The sequence below is a fragment of the Mercenaria mercenaria genome, chromosome 18, assembly GCF_021730395.1.
Source record: "Mercenaria mercenaria strain notata chromosome 18, MADL_Memer_1, whole genome shotgun sequence".
NCBI classification, from domain to species: domain Eukaryota; kingdom Metazoa; phylum Mollusca; class Bivalvia; order Venerida; family Veneridae; genus Mercenaria; species Mercenaria mercenaria.
The window spans coordinates 50,662,117-50,678,864 of record NC_069378.1 but is presented as its reverse complement, the minus strand read 5'-3'; the positions used below and the strand labels follow the sequence as shown (position 1 = coordinate 50,678,864).

Below are 16,748 nucleotides of genomic sequence, written 5' to 3'. Positions count from 1 at the left end.
TGCACGAGCCATCGGGCAAAAAAGAAAAAACATTATAAAGATATTTTTATCTGGACCTGACGAAGAGTTCCAGCAAAGGGCAGTGCTCGAATTTTCCGAGTTTGAGCGAATGAAGTTTGACCCTATTTTCTTTAGCTCTACAATGGACTTAATGCCTCCATTTGAAAAAAGTTTGGGAGAGGACTTTTCAATAATACTTCAAACCAAGTTTGTTGAAGATCCACCAAGTAGTTCATGAGAAGAAGTATTTAAAATGTATTACTATTTTGAGTTCTTGTGACCCCTGAAATGGGCTAAGGAACCCTATTTAAACAAAGATCCACCAAGCATTTCATAAAGAGAGGTCGTTTAAATGTATTTCTATTGCCAGTTATTGTGGCACTCGAAAGGAGCCAAGACCCATTTTTAAACAAACTTGGGAGGGAAACTAATAATGATGCTACATACCACGTGCAGCGGCTCAGGAGAAGATTGAAGTCTTTCAAATGTTTTCTCTAGTTTTAGCTCTAGGGGCCCTAAAAAGCTGAGAAGCACGTCAAGTGAAATGTTGACGTATGAACGTCGGAAGATGGAGGTCGAACGCCGGACAATCCACCTAAACTAATGGCTCACCCTGAACAAAATTCAAAGAGCTTAATATAAAACAGTACTCTTTCCATTTTCCTGAAAAGTGCATAGATCTGTAAGGGCGGATTAGAAAAATGTATTGATTTGATAACCCATGGCGACGGAATCATCTAACTTCATCATTTTTATATCAAGAAAAGCTTTTTTATAAATGTTCGCAACAAACAATAAAAGTTGATAAAAGTGAAAAAAATGAAAACCCGCTTGTTAACAACATAATTTATATGCCACTGTCATCACTATATTGCTAATTTTGTCTCCACGTCAAGAAGAGTGATTCATGTATAAACAGGCACAAGTGCTATATTATTTGTTATCATAATATTAAATTCAAGTTGAGTAGTTATAACCGGAAGAAACAAGGAGTTAAATGTGTATTTTTTTTTATTCTTAACTTTCTTTTTCCCGTCCATAAACGCGTGCAATTTACATTTTGTATAAACCGCTAACCCCTCGCTGACCAACTACATTTTTGTACGTGGTTATTCTTTTGAAACTTCTAGAATGTCTATATATATTTTTTATTCGACAACCATAACCAGCAGTGGAGTAACAGATTTGGAAGAAATTATACGAGAAAGAGGGTTTGCAATACATATACTTTATATCGTGTAATATAATAAATATTTCAGACTTAAAACTAAACAATTAAGATACATGTTATACCCGGTCTACTTAAATATCTTGATGAAAAGAAACAGACTAAAACGTTATGATAAAGACAGTAACCAAATGATAAATATCACATATGTGTTAAGATCGATATAAGAAAAGCATCTACCAGAAAGTACTTTTGCGTACTTTGACATTTATAAATATAATGATTTTTTAAGTGCATCGGAAATAAGTAATATGTAAACAATGAAAAAATTGGACTTTGTGGCTATGAATCATTCGAATGAATGAATGATTATCGACCTTAGTCGACTTTAGTCATAATACTGATTGACATCGTAATTTGGAAGTTCGTATAGATGACCAGCAAATTAAGCTTCCAACTATGTACTGAATTCAAAAATGTATATAAAAGCAACCATATAAAGCTCGTTTATCGCTAATTCAAGTTCCTATACCACTACAAGTATTTCAAAGTTACCAACATTATGCCTTACTGCTGTAAAAACCCACGTGAAAAGATATTATGAAAAGCTAAAAATCTAAAATCTAATGTTGGTCGGTAAAATATACTGGCGAAATCCTGGATAAGTTTAGAATCAATAATTACAAGGTGTCTTCAGTCAGTACATACGACTTTTCTACTTTGTATAGCACATTACCACATACTAATATGAACAACTAACGGCCTCCCGCGTAGCTCAGTAGGTAAGAGCGTTGGTCTACGGATCGCGGGGTCGTGAATTCGATCCTCGGGCAGGGCGTATGTTCCCCGTGACTATTTTATAAACGACATTGTGTCTGAAATCATTAGTCCTCCACCTCTGATTAAAGTGGGGAAGTTGGCAGTTACTTGTGAAGAACATGTTTGTCCAGGAACACTGGTTATGTTAACTGCCCGTCGTTACATGACTGAAATACTGTTGAAAAGCGGCGTTAAACCCAAAACAAACAAAACAAAATCAAAAGACAATTTGCCAGGGAAAATGCTACTTTTCTCGCTTGCAATTTCGTTAAAGCTTTTTTTACTAGTTGCATTGTGAAATCTATGCTATGTTGACCTTTGGACCTTTTCCTTTTTATTGAACAATAGGTACGTCAGGTTTGGGAATACTGTTTTCAGACAAAAAAGGTATTTCCATTGCAACAAATTTTGTCGCAGAATTTTTTATATTGTTATGAAGATATTTTATGTTGGGTCATTCTTAAAACACACAGGCAGACGTCATTTTACATTTAATAATACATCACGCTATTTTGATGATATTCTTAATACGGATAATCCGGTTTTTTTTGCTCTATTGGTAGATAATATTTATTCCATGGGGGCTCCAGTTAAATAAAACTAACATTTCGGATACTGCTGCAGCTTCCTTTCTAGATTTACATCTCTCTATTTATGACAATTGTATACATATCAAAATTTATCACAAAAAATGATGATTTTAATTTCAGTATTGTAAATTTCCCCCATCTTGATTGGGATGTACCCTAGGCAACATCTTATAGGATATATATTTCCCAATTAATTCGGTTTGCAAGAGAGTGTAGTCATGTTAAGGCTTTCAATGCGCGTAATCAATATATTACAAATAAGCTTCTTCAACAAGGCTACCGTTATAAATTACGTACATACCTGGCTAAATTTTACTATGATAATCGTAATTCAGATTTGGTTTTAAAATATGGTAGCAAATAGTAGACACTTTTGCGAGAAGGTATACCTAAACGCGATTTTTATGGAAATGTGGTTTACAAACTTCATAAGATTTTGGGTCGTGGCAATTTTTCAATTGTATTTAGTAAAATTATTAAACGTTTTGTTAAAAAATGTTTTGACCCAACTGTTTTGAGACACACCCTATGTTTGTGTTCAGTCCTTTTAGAGCTGGACGTTACGCTTTCCTGTCGGAACAGGTGGAAGACTCTGTGACAGGTAGTTCTTAAATCTCACCGGGACTGAACTATTTCTGACCTGTTTCGTCGGGCCATTAAGGGTGTTTCCCTTGTTGCTCTGTCTTCTGCAAAGGCATTGAGTACATGTGTTTTAGGTTTTGTCTGTTGTGACATCATTAGCTAGTTAACACAAAACTCTGTCACTGCTTTTGCTCTAGAGACATCGTACGACATTCTGGCGCACATTTTCCTGTCAAAATTGACATCGGTAACAAAGCAAGATAGCAACTCCAAGCGCTTGTTTCTTCCTGTTATGAACACGTTTTTGTGATGACGTCGGCGTCGTTTCCGTTAGATACGGATACATGCTACAATAAGTCTAAAGCTTGCGTCTGCATTATCAATAAATATATACAGATATGAGCTACGGTGGTCTAGCTGCATGGGGCTCCTATTAGAAGTGATAATCCGACGGCATAAGGATAATCAATTATCGGTAATCGGATATAATTGGAAGGCCTTCCGAACAATAATTCGGAAAATAATCCGATTCTTACACTGAACCTACTGAAACTTACCAACCATTAGCACACTTGACAAACTGTATTAGCATTTTAGCAGGAGTGATGTAATATGTCTGTGAAGTTTTAGCCCTTATATGCAGATATCATTGCGGCTAATTAGAAAGTATCTGTATAATGTGGCATTTTTTTTGTAATTTTTGTTCACTGCTGCACCTTCACATATCTTGTAGGATCCAAACTGCTTCCATACTTGTATTCCCTGGATAGGAGAATATAGCTTTGCTTGAATTATTATTTTGATCGTAAGCAGCATTTGCCTCCGTTTTGAAGAGTGGAAAAGAGATGAACCTAAAGAGGAATACTACCAAAAAGACGCGTTACTCCCGAGGAGGCTTTAAACTCGCCTAAGCGTCAAAAAATCGATTATACAAGTTCGTTATCGATGTCGGCGACTTTAGTTTATTAAGTAATCGACAATCGATTGTCGGTGACAATTGGAAGAGCAATAGTTACTTGCTATAGTGATTCATAACTGTCATATGCCAATTAAGTTCAGTTATAAAACTGCCTGCATGTTTGACTTATATTGTTCTACAAAATGGTGAAATTTCAAAGCAATACCATAATCTTTAATATTGATATCGACGGTGTCCACGAAATTTTGATCAACTCTTGTATATACCATTCTTTGGATATGTTACTAACATAGCTGATGCGTAATAAAATCTCTGCATAAATATTTAAAGCAGAATCGGTACAGTATCAGTATCTTACGTTAACAACGTTCTATTTTCATTTTCAAACCAGCACCTTCCTCGATCAATTTTTTTCAAAGTTCTATATTTTGCAGATTAAAATTTCTACTCCTTAGGTGCAAAACTGCTTCTTTTTTTATTTTTGTGATCCTTATTGTTATTTGACGAACCCGCTACTTTGTGTTTTACTATAAACCCATTCAGTTTTTAAAGTGAATTTAAATAAAGTAAATTGATGAATTAATACTTCGTTAGTAAAGAGATTTTAGGAATGTTTCCGTTTGACATTATCAACACATTGAGTTCAAATAACAATATATTAGTCATTCACAGATTGTTTTAAAACAATAGGATGCATTTTGTTTTAAAACAATAGAATGCATTTTATGTGTAATATGAACAGGAAGCTAAATCACTTGCACTACATAAAAGTATTGGCTTAAGCAGTCTGGTAATCAAACGACATTAACACAAAACACGTCCGTTATATCAGATTTTTATAAGTGATTTCACAATGAAGTTAACCTAATGCTCAAACTGCATACTAACACTCATAAACTGTAAAACCAAAATAGTGCTCATTGATAAATATTGCGTTTATGTGATTAAATCTCTTAATGATCCGAGTTATTACAGATTTCAATACAGGGAAGTGCAAATTGATCTGATCAATTATATGTCTATTCAAAATGATACTGTATCTTGAACAAACAAAAATGGAGTTGAGTGAAATAAGTAAGGACACTTCTAATACTAAACGCCACAGAAAAACTCATTTGTACGAGAATACAGCTGTAACTGTGGCAACGATTGAATCTGATGAAACCAAGTGTACGGACCAAACCGAAAGAGACGAAGAGAATTACGAGCAATTAAACTTAAACAGAAAAACAAACAACAACAAACGACACGACAAGGAAAACACACAAAATTGGAACAGAACTATGATTTTTATAATTTTGGTAATGCTTGTTTTGCTGTATATTGCAGTCATAGTGTTGACAGTTTTCGTTGTCCTACCGAAAAGTCAGGGTGAGTACAAAAGGTAGAAAATATAGATTTAGTTTAATAATAATAACAATAACTTGTTCATTAAATTCTTGTTCTCTGTAAACATCGTAATTCAGGGAAACAGTTACTGTGCGTAGGCTGATACAGGTCTATATTCTTTGTAAAGTGTTTAAGCCTTTTGTACTAAGATTACTTTTTTATTTACTTTGTAAAAAAAGTAGTGGTAAGTGATACAGTATTGAATATAAATCCCCTTATTCAATGTCATATTTATTGTGTTTGACGTTATATGTCATATGGTGACTTTTCAGCTAATTATTTTTAAATATCAGATTAATATATTCAGTTGTAATAGCTAACGTAGTAACTGCACAGTCTTTTATCACTTCAAGTGCAAATATCCGGTACACGGCACCAAAGTCTGCTTACTAAGTAAAACATCCCGGCTGCAAATGAGGCAAATTATAAAATACTAGTTGGTAATATGATTGTGAAAGCCAAGTTGGACGTACCTTTTCAGTTAATGGAGGTTGGAGCAAATGGACATCATAGACATCCTGTTCCGTTTCCTGTGATGTTGGCATCCAACACCGTAACAGGTCGTGTACCAACCCATATCCTAGTGGTACTGGACATCATTGTTTTGGTGAAACGACAGAAGACAAAATATGTTTTCCAGGAGCTTGTTCTGGTAATCTCTAGTTGTGATTATGTTTTAAAAACAGATAGCTTCCAAATGACTTTTGAGTAAAGAGATATTGTTGGTAAAACTATACTTACAGAAAAAAAGTGGAAGGAAGCTAGAATCCGACATCTGAAAACAAATAAAAATATGTGACTTATATAAGTTTTAGACTGTAACAGCGACTTCGTTACATAATCGAAGTGTTTCATTGTCTACAGCTAAGTTAGATGTACCTTTTCAGTTAATGAAGGTTGGGAGTACATGGACATCTTAGGTATCCTGTTCCGTTTCGTGTGATGTTGGCACCCAACACCGTAAAACGCCGTGTTCCAACCCCTAATTCACGTGTTTTCATGAGATATAATCATTCAGTTTTAAAGCCTTCTTAAAACTACTTTCCAAATAAAAAACAATTTAATTTCCTTACAGAAAACAATCGTTTCACATGTACGTGGTCACTTTTGAAACAGTGAAAATTGTTAAAATAAGCGTACTTCCAAATATGTCTATGGGAATTACCATGAAATCACCTACTTTCGTCCATGAAACTAGATGTGTGTCCATAGGACACAGGTGCCCCCCCCCCCCCCAACACCCCTCCACCCCCCCCCCCGCCGTTCCTGGTCTGGTCTTGTGTAGTGGTTAAGGGCCATAACTCCTACAATACTGAATGAATCCGGACGCGAAACCCCAGGTGCACAACTGCACATGCTGACCAACGTTCCTATAAACTTTGGTGACTCTAGGTCAAATACTTTTGGAACTACGCGCGACACAACATTAAAATGACCAATTTTTAACTCAGTCAGGGGCCATAACTCCTACATGACTAAATGAATCCAGACGCGAAACCCCAAGTGCACAACAGCACATGCTGACCAACATTCCTGTAAACTTTGGTGACTCTAGGTCAAATACATTTGGAGCTACGCGCGACACAACATTAAACTGACCAATATTGTACTAACTCCTCAGGGGCCATAACTCCTACAGTACTGAGTAAATCCGGACGTGAAACCCCATGTGCACAACTACACATGCTGATCATCATTCCTGTAAAGTTTTGTGACTCTACGTGAAATACTTTTGGAGCTAGGCGCGACACAACACTAAAATGACCAATTTTTACAAAGTCAGGGACCATAACACCAACACGACTGAATGTATCCGGACGCGAAATCCCAGGTGCACAACTACACATGCTGACCAACATTCCTGTAAAGTTTTGTGACTCTAAGTCAAAAACGTTTGGAGCTAAGCGCGATACAACATTCTCGGACGGATGGACGGACGGAAGGACAAGAGCAAATCTATATGCCCCCACCACTCATGGGGGCATGGAGGGTGGGGGCACAACAATAACAATGTCATGATGTCGGGCAGTAAGAAACTAAGGCAGAAATTATAAACAATTATGTGGAAGAATATTAACACTTTTTAACCTAAAACATACACGTTACAGTCATCTTGCCGAGTCTTGGAACTTCTGATTGAGGTCGCCATTGTTAATTGTTACATCCGGAGATTTCTTGACATATGGTTAAGCCAACGAAAATACTACACTTTCATATTCACGTTCTACAAATAGGTTTCGTTACTCCTTTGAAAAATAAGCGATAACTAAGTAACTAAATGCAAATTAGATTCAACAATAGCTACTTGCACAGTCTGAAACCGTAAATAAAAGATATAAATGCTTGCAATTCCTTTGATGGTAAGTTTAACAATATTATCTTAAAGTTTTTTCTTGTACTATTTGGATGTCAGTGCTTTTAAAAGATAATGGTATATTTCCCGAAAACACATGGCACATCAAACACAGTCAGAGCCATGTATTGCACGGTAGGCCCGCTGCAAACAGAAGCTGTACTGGAAAGATTAAGCAGACGGGATGCTTCAAAACACCACAAACTATTACATAAAAATAATGTGTAAGATGGGGATGGGGTAGAAAAATGGGTGGGGCGTTGTGGGAAATGGAAAAACGCAACGATAAAACATTTATTATCAAAATATTTTAAGATTAAACCCCCGCATTTCCTTTATATATTTTAACGGATGGAAAGACAAAACAGACGATAAGGGAATTTAATATAAAGAAATTCCTCACATTTAATCAATAACATTTTACTTTCATAATATTGATAACAAATGTTAATCTTACAAATCAGACTTTTTGTTGAAGATGGTAGTTGGAGTAGCTGGAATGGTTGGGGTACTTGTACTGCGACTTGCGACGGAGGAATACGATCACAGAGTCGAACATGCACGAATCCGAAACCTTCATTACTAGGAAATACATGCGATGGGAACGCGGTACAAATTAGCGCCTGTAACAGGCAAGCCTGCAATGGTGAGTTTTGTGTCATGTTTTATCCTTCTAATAATTTCATATTGTACTTTCGTCGATCGTCAGACATTTTGTTTTTGTCAGAAGGGCAAAATACCTTGTCAAGACCTTAAGGGACATCAATGACTCATTCATGTTTAATGGATATCAAGGACACATTTGTCAAGGGACAACAACGACCCATTCAGTTCTAAAGGGGCCAACACCGACCCAATCTTTTATAAAGTTATATCAACATTTTTAAATACGAATCAAAGACCACTTCTATTCAAAAAGGACTTCACCGACGAATTCAAATTAAAATATATAAATGACCTACTAGTATTCTATTTTAAAGGGACGCCAAAGACACAATCCGATTTAAAGGTACACCAATGATCCATTCAATTTTAAAGGGTTATCACTGACCAATTCTATTTCAAAGGGACACCGACGACCCATTGTATTTTAGAGGATACATTCAATTTCGACCCGACACAAACAATTCAATTTATTGTCAAGAGACACCAATAATTTATTCCTTTTTAAAGAGCCATCAACGACCTATCCAGTTTTAAATGGACTCCAATTTTGAAGGAATATATACAATCGACATTGTATTAAGAGACCACACAAGGGACTGCTAGGAAGTGGTCTAATAATGGAATGGTCCGTCAAATGAAAAAACAAATATTTTAACTGTTAATGTAACTGTATTTTTATGAACATACATGTATGCTTTCAAAATCTGTTTTAACATCGTGAACACTTTTCCAAGTCCACAAACGGTAAAAATTATGGCTAGATTGTTTGTCAGTTCGACTGATACAAAGGTTAATTACATTCAGTCACATGCAAAACGTACTCCTTAATTACACAGATGAAGAAATGTCCGGTAGAATTTTGGTACCCGGTCGCTTAATAGATACTTGTGTCAAATATTTTATCTGTCGGGACTACATCAATGTGGTCGCTAGTCGTTTCATAAAAAAGTCGTTGAATGGAACGAATTTATGTACTGAAAACTTTCGGGAGGGATTTTGACCGGTCGTTTAATATAAAAATCGCTTAATAGAGGTGGTCGCAAGTACGATGTCGACTGTATGGCACATTTACTTCTAAAGGGGCACAGATGACCCATTCTGTTTTAAAGGGACACCAACAACCCGTCAATTTTAAAGGAACATGACACCAGCTGTGCGCCAGAATATCAGAATTGTCAATAAAAGTAAAGATTGAAATGAATTCTAATCCAGTAAATGTGTCTATAATTGTTAAATATTAGTGCGTATCTAACGCAGTGGACACCATTTCTATATATGTTACACATTAATAGGAATGTTGTAAAATCAACCCAGTCCAGAACACGGTGATCAATTTTGTTTTTACTATTTATTTACGATTAGTAACACCTGATAATACTTTCTAAATTTTTAGAATTTAACATTAATCTTGAAAATTTTCGAAAATTTTACAACAGTTTGGAAACAAATCGAAAATTGTACATCAATTTGGAAAGGATTCGAAACTTTTATTAATTAAATACGACTTTTGTACGTTATATTTAAAGAACTTGTTAAAATGGAAAACATTTATCATTCGGTATTTTCTAATTAAATGTCACTGCATCTCATATGTTTTTGAAAAGATTGAGAAATAGTTTAAAAGTACGAGTATAAGCTTTGTAAAATATTATTGTATTTTACATATTAATTCAAAATCTTTTACCCTTCATAATTGTTAGAAACTATCATATCTTACTCTTTGGTTATTGTTTTGTAGATGGTGCCTGGGTAGCTGGAGCAGTTGGGGTTCTTGCAGTGTAACTTGTGGCGTTGGGATACGGTCACAGACTCGAACCTGTACAAATCCGAAGCCATCATTACTAGGAAAATATTGCGATGGTGCTCCGACAAAAATTAGCATTTGCAACGAACAAACGTGTCCAGGTAAGAATATTTTATCATCATTGCTTTTAATCATGTCAAATAGTTTGTATTTTTCCATCCTATTCATTAAAGAAATAGAGATTGTGAGTTAAACAGTTAAATATATATTTAAGGCGTATGCTAGACTTTCACCATTTTCTTCCCAATAACAGATTTTGTTCATACCCGGAAAGCCTTAGCTAGGCCGAAGGCCCCGCGAGGGCATGGAGCACCTTTAGATAACATGTATGATGTATGTGAAATATATGGAACAATATTGTAAACAAATGGGAAAATATATTTAAATACCATGTAAATTGAATTTCGCCTCCAACTGAAATGGGGGCGACGTTTTGAAAGTAAATGCTTATTGGTAAAAGTAATACGCGATCCAAAAGCGCTCATTGACTAAGACCGGAAATGGTAACTTTTTCCTAATTTGCACCAGTTTAAACAGTATTAAATTATTAATATCAATATTTCAATTCTGCGCTTTCTCCGTTCACTTCGGATCCAAAATGGTAACTGACACAATCATGCTATTACTGCCCTATCACGCGCCGTATCAAAGGAAACATGCATTGATCACACAACGGTTCCATACAATCTTCTCACGGTGATAAATAGCACCCGACTTAAAGGGATGTTCAGTAAGTATACGACACATGAGGGTAGACTGAAATGTTAAACTGTCCAACAGATCAACCCAAACAACTTTTTCTTTGAAGAAAGTACCATTTTATTTCATATTGGAATAACGATGATATAGTGTCTTCTGTTAATATAGATTATCTATTGTTTAAAAAGTGTTTTTTTTATATTACAGACTTAAGGGTCGCCTTCACCGCTTACGGAAGTAGTACAGAAAGTTCATACATTGTCATTAAATTTCCTCACACGTACTTGAACAGTGGTGGAGCATACAACACCAGCACAGGGAGGTTCACCTGCAACATACCTGGCATTTATCATTTTGCTGTTACTTTAACAAAAAGAAGAGAGAGCACAAATAACATCCATGCCTATGTAAGGATAAATAATTCAAATCAGCTTGATTTGTATTCTGATTTAGAAGACTCTCGTGACTTTGATTATAGTAGTTATTCTCTAAGCGCTGCCGGCACCTTCCACTTGAACGTAAATGATTATGTATATGTACATGGTATTCCAAGGTATTTCCATAATAGTGGTAGGTCACTCTTCACGGCAGTTTTAGTAATCCCAGATTATAAATGTATAAATACCCTGGGTGATATTTGTAAATTCCTCAATATATAACTGAACTGTAAAGCCTGTTTTGACTGTCATAATAGATGAATAATTATTTGTTTTTTGCTCCTTCAAGACCTTCATGCAACCATTTTCAATCATTTCCTGGATATTGGATCAAATGCTTAATTTATACTTTAGTCATAACACAAAAGAAACACTTTCTTTACATGATTTTCATTTTTCTTTTGATTTGTTTTTAAACAGACAATGTTCTCCGAAAAATATAGGTATAGGTTTCAGGCATTTGAAAAAGGTCTTGATGTGTGACGCAGCCCTTGGAATTTGTAAAGTTTATGTAGAATAAAAAAATGCAATGTATCATGTGTGCTTATGTCTATTTTTCAAATGAACTCACATGGATATGACGTCAAGGAAGCATGAACAAGTCACAACGACATATTGACTTCTATTGTTTACATACGTTGCGTCACGTTATCATAAGAGTTGGGAGGTTACACTTGGAAAAAATGCATTTAATGCTCAGTTATGACGTTTATATAGCTCGGGATGCCATTTTTGCTGAAAAGTACGAGGTATAAAACCAGTTTGCTAACGGAGGAAACAAAGTTGTAAACATAACATATAACTAGCGCTTTAGTAGATCAAATTTGGGTATGAATGTAAAACAAAAATAAACACTCAATTATATTTCATACCCAAATGTGAACTAGTAATCCGCGATTCATTTCTGTTGCGTTTAAATGTAAGTTGTTTTGTACGTTTGCCTGTTTGATTAAGGTTTCATAGTATGGATATGGGTTAGGTTTCAAATGTGCATATTAAATAAATTTTCATTTGAATATGATCTTATACAATACTTACTAGCAGCTGTATATTTGTACATTTGTGTGACTAATAAGATTTCGAAACTAGTTTCATACACGAGTGATAATGTATGCACTTTAGAAATGATTTGGTTGTTATAAATACGTTTGCATTCCTGTATTTTCGTATGTTATATTCTTGCAAATATATGCGTATAAGTATTAATATGAAATATGTTTCACAGATGCAGAGGCCTAGGAGCGAGAAGACTGGGAGCGGGCGGGACAGGAAGCCCCCTCTCTCACCCGATTATTGACATTAAGTGGGAAGACCTTTTTTCCTTTTTTTTATTTTTTGGTTGTCCGAAAATCTTCATGGAATAGCTGGGTGGGGTTAGCTGGCCGCTCCCCCCCCCCCCTTATTACCCACCCACCCCCACCCCTCGCATCGTTGAGTTCGTTCCTATGTACGCCACTGAGATACTGATTAAGTTTAAACTTCGAATATGAACTGAAGGTAAATATTTATGCTTGTATCCTTGCGTTACATTTGCACAAATACTAACTATCATACTTTTGTTTATTCGATAAATTGACAGTGACATCATATGGTAGTACGATATTTACTGAATAGGTAAGTCAGTATGTCAATATTCTTTTACAAAGAAACAAAAGCTTTCACATTGAAATATAGCATTCGGGTTTTGATATACTGTTTCGCAGAAGTGTCTTCAAATAACTATCAAATTTTAAAATCGAATCTGAACAACAATAGTATGATTTTGCAACATGTGCAACATGTGCACGTAATTTATCATAACGGTAACCTTTTTTCAAGAAGTTTATGATATATTGATTGCGTTAATACAGAATTAACGGAGAAATATGTATCCAATAAGATGTTGTATTCGGTATATCACCATCCAAAATGGGGAAAATTACAAAACTAAATTGAAATCATGGTTGTCATAAATTTTGTTTTGAATTATATTGTCATAAATAGAAAGATATGAATATATAATGAAGCAGTAGTATCCGGTGTGTTCGTTTTGGGGATACAAATTATCCAACAATTGAACATTAAACGGATTATCCGTGTAAAAAGCATTGTCCATTTAGCGTGATGTATTGTTGAATGCATTAATAATATCTAACTGTGTATCTGCAGAAAAGCTCAACATATTTAATATTTCTTTCTTAACAATAGAAAAACAAAATCTGCGACAAGGTGTGCACAATTATGTTTCCGTGGGAAAACCAGTGACTTGTCGGAACTCTGCATTCTCAAACCTGTTCCAGATTTTGTTACGCACTGGCGATATGAAGTTCGACAACTATTGACAAAGTATTCTCTAGATGTTGACGATTTTCTTTGATATATTGAGTCAACTCAAAAGAAATAAAGATAATCTACTTACCACAGGAAATCATAATAACTAGTGTGACTACGAGGGTCCAAATTATTTTCCAATTATTGATCGGGAACTAAAGTGTCTATCGATGGATTGACGGTTCAACCGCCCAATAGGAGTTCCGTAAAATAACAGAAAAGGTCAAATGCTGTATTTCTATCTCGCTATTTTACTAAAGATTTTACAGAATGTTTCGAAAAAAATGCTGAAAACAATGTGTGTGTAAGGCTAAAACTCTGTTGTAAATTTTCAGTTCTGTTACCATAATACTCCAAGCGACAGAAACAAAAATATTTAATATATCTTTTAAGTCTTACATGTGTACTATAGAAACTAAATAATATTTGTTAATAAGTCATTACATGGCATATCAATCAAAGCTGGTCTTAAATACATGGTAGTGATTGCGTAATGACAATCCGGAATTTCCGTGCTGTTTCGTAGTACTGTATGTTTTTCCGGTAATCTTATACAGTCTTTGCAAATAAAACCCTAAAGCCAGTGCGAGAACGCGGTGAATGACGTCACCGTCACGGCTTCCCGAAACTTTTGCAAGGTATGATATTCGCTGTAAGAGGTACGGTGACACTAAATTTAAACTTCACTGTTTAGAGCGAAGTTTCACTTCCTTTTGAGTGTTAAATATTCCTTTGTAAGTGGATATATAAAAGATAAAACCCCATGCTAGGCGATGCCTTAATTCGTATTACAATGGTGGTTATCTTTTGAATTCGATCGTTATAAGGTGTCGTGGAAAATGTGTTATTTTTGTAGAACATGACTTACTATTAATAAAACAGCACCGAACTTGGAGGTCCTAGTCTTACCTAATTATCTAATTATGGACAAGAACATCACGAAGTGCCGTCTTTGTTCTTGTTATCTCTCTTTTCATGTCAGAACTTTAAAAGTAATGACTTCTTTGGTAATTTTGTCGAAATTTACTTTACTTGATTGTGCTTATTGATGTAAAATTATAGTAAAATCCCAACTAAATTGATTAGTTATTTGTTATTATTTGCATGCAAATGTATCCCTGGGCATAATTTAAGATAGATTTATTTTTATCTTGTGATTAAATGGCGTTTAAAAAGCACTTACAACAGCATATTTGATATCAGCAAAATAAGGATTTGTGTTTGAAACATTATATCTTAATATTACAGTCAGACCTGTTACGATACACAGGCAACCTGGGTGTAAAGGCCATTAGATTAATAAGTATTCAAGAAAGTGAACTTAAACAAAACACAAGCAAGAAATATTCATCTCCGTTGTTAAAAAGGTCCAAAATTTTGACAAAATGCTAAAATAAAGAGTTATTTATCTTGACCTAGATCTTTTTACCAATCTAATGATAATAAACAAGTGTACAAAGTTTCAAAACTATAGCTGTTAGAATTCAAAAAAGTGGACCGAAATATAAAGAAGGTCAAATTTCCTACAGACATATAAGGCCATAATTCAGACAAAATGCAACAAGTCTGCAAAGTTTCAAAGCCAGTGTTCTTAAAAACTCAAATTAAGTTGACCTTAACATAAGTTTAACCAAACAATTCAAATATACTTCATTCCACGACCGTGATTCCGACAAAATACATGCTAGAATATGGTTGCTACTCATCTAATGATAATAAACAAGTGTGCAAAGTTTCAAAGCTGTAGCTCATAGTTTTTGAGAAAAAATGCACCTAAACACAAAAATAATCAATAGATTTTAATTTTCTAAGTACAAAAAGGGACATAGTGGATAAAATTCTTCCCAGAGATATAGTTCTTGGCCTATATCATTACCCAAAGATTATTAACAAGTGTGCAAAGGTTCAATGCTAAATTTATTTTGATTTTTGAAAAAAAGGACCTAAACAAGAATTTTATGCAACACCGACGCTGACGATTAGCACGTAGATATTTTTTTAAAAATCAGACGAGCTAAAACGGACGGAGTGACTAGATTTTTATTTTTTCTTTCAGCTTGCCTAGTTGTGCCCTTTAAAATATGCTGTAATAAGTCTTTCACCGAATTAAATGATTTTATACTTCCAGAAAATAAGGTTGCTTTCATAGCGTATTGAATATCAGTGACAACGACAGCAATATTCTCTGAAATAATTCTGAACAATGGCAAAGGGTACAGCAACTCCACTGGAGTGTTTCACTTAGTGTACAATCTCTGGACTCTAGCAATTTTCATGTGTATACAAACGACACAGTCTATATAGGTCGGTGCAGTGGAATCCGTGTTGTCTTAAAGTTTCCCAATTTAAGGTAGTTCTGCACGTTTGATAAACCTCAAGTAGTGGTGTAATGTCCTTTATCCGGAAAACGTAGAAAAAAGCATGGACTCGGCATACGGAAACGAAAATCATTTTTATGAATTAATGCAAATCCGTGGGAAAGTGATTAATACGCTTATCAGATCATCTCTACATCAGTCATGTGCTAAAAGGGCTTTGATGTGCTTCTTTCTATTTAATTCCTGATGCTTCTGATATAGAAGTTAAAGATAAGATTAACCAGTCATGTAAAACTATTCGCCATTTTATATGATGTAACACTAAATCTCTTCTAATACTTGGGCCTCAATGTCCAAGTGGTTAAGGTCGCTGACTTCAAATCACTTGTCGATATGAGTTCGAGACTCATTGGTGTTGAATTCTTAATGTGAGGAAGCCAATCAGCTGGCTTACGGAAGGTCGGTGGTGCTACCCAGGTGCCCGCTCGCGATGAAATAATGCACGGAGGGGCACCTGGGATTTTCCTTCACCATCAAAGATGGAGAAAAACCGTATTACCTATGATTGTATCAGTGCGACGTTAAGCTCAACAAGTTATCTTCTAATACAATCGCTATAGCAAACTCATGTTAATTTTGCAAATAATAATGTATGGCTATCAGAGCGATCCTGATTTAATTGATACGGGGGCAT

At 35.0% G+C, this 16,748-nt stretch overlaps 1 long non-coding RNA gene across 1 annotated transcript; it reads left to right on the top strand.

Annotated features, from left to right (window-relative positions):
- Nucleotides 1-5,131: 5,131 nt before the first annotated feature.
- On the top strand, nucleotides 5,132-13,912 carry LOC128550471 (uncharacterized). Its single transcript, XR_008368316.1, has 5 exons — nucleotides 5,132-5,449; nucleotides 5,949-6,119; nucleotides 8,299-8,466; nucleotides 10,225-10,391; nucleotides 11,197-13,912. It is a non-coding gene; the product is annotated as an uncharacterized LOC128550471 (long non-coding RNA).
- The last annotated feature ends 2,836 nt before the right edge of the window (nucleotides 13,913-16,748 follow it).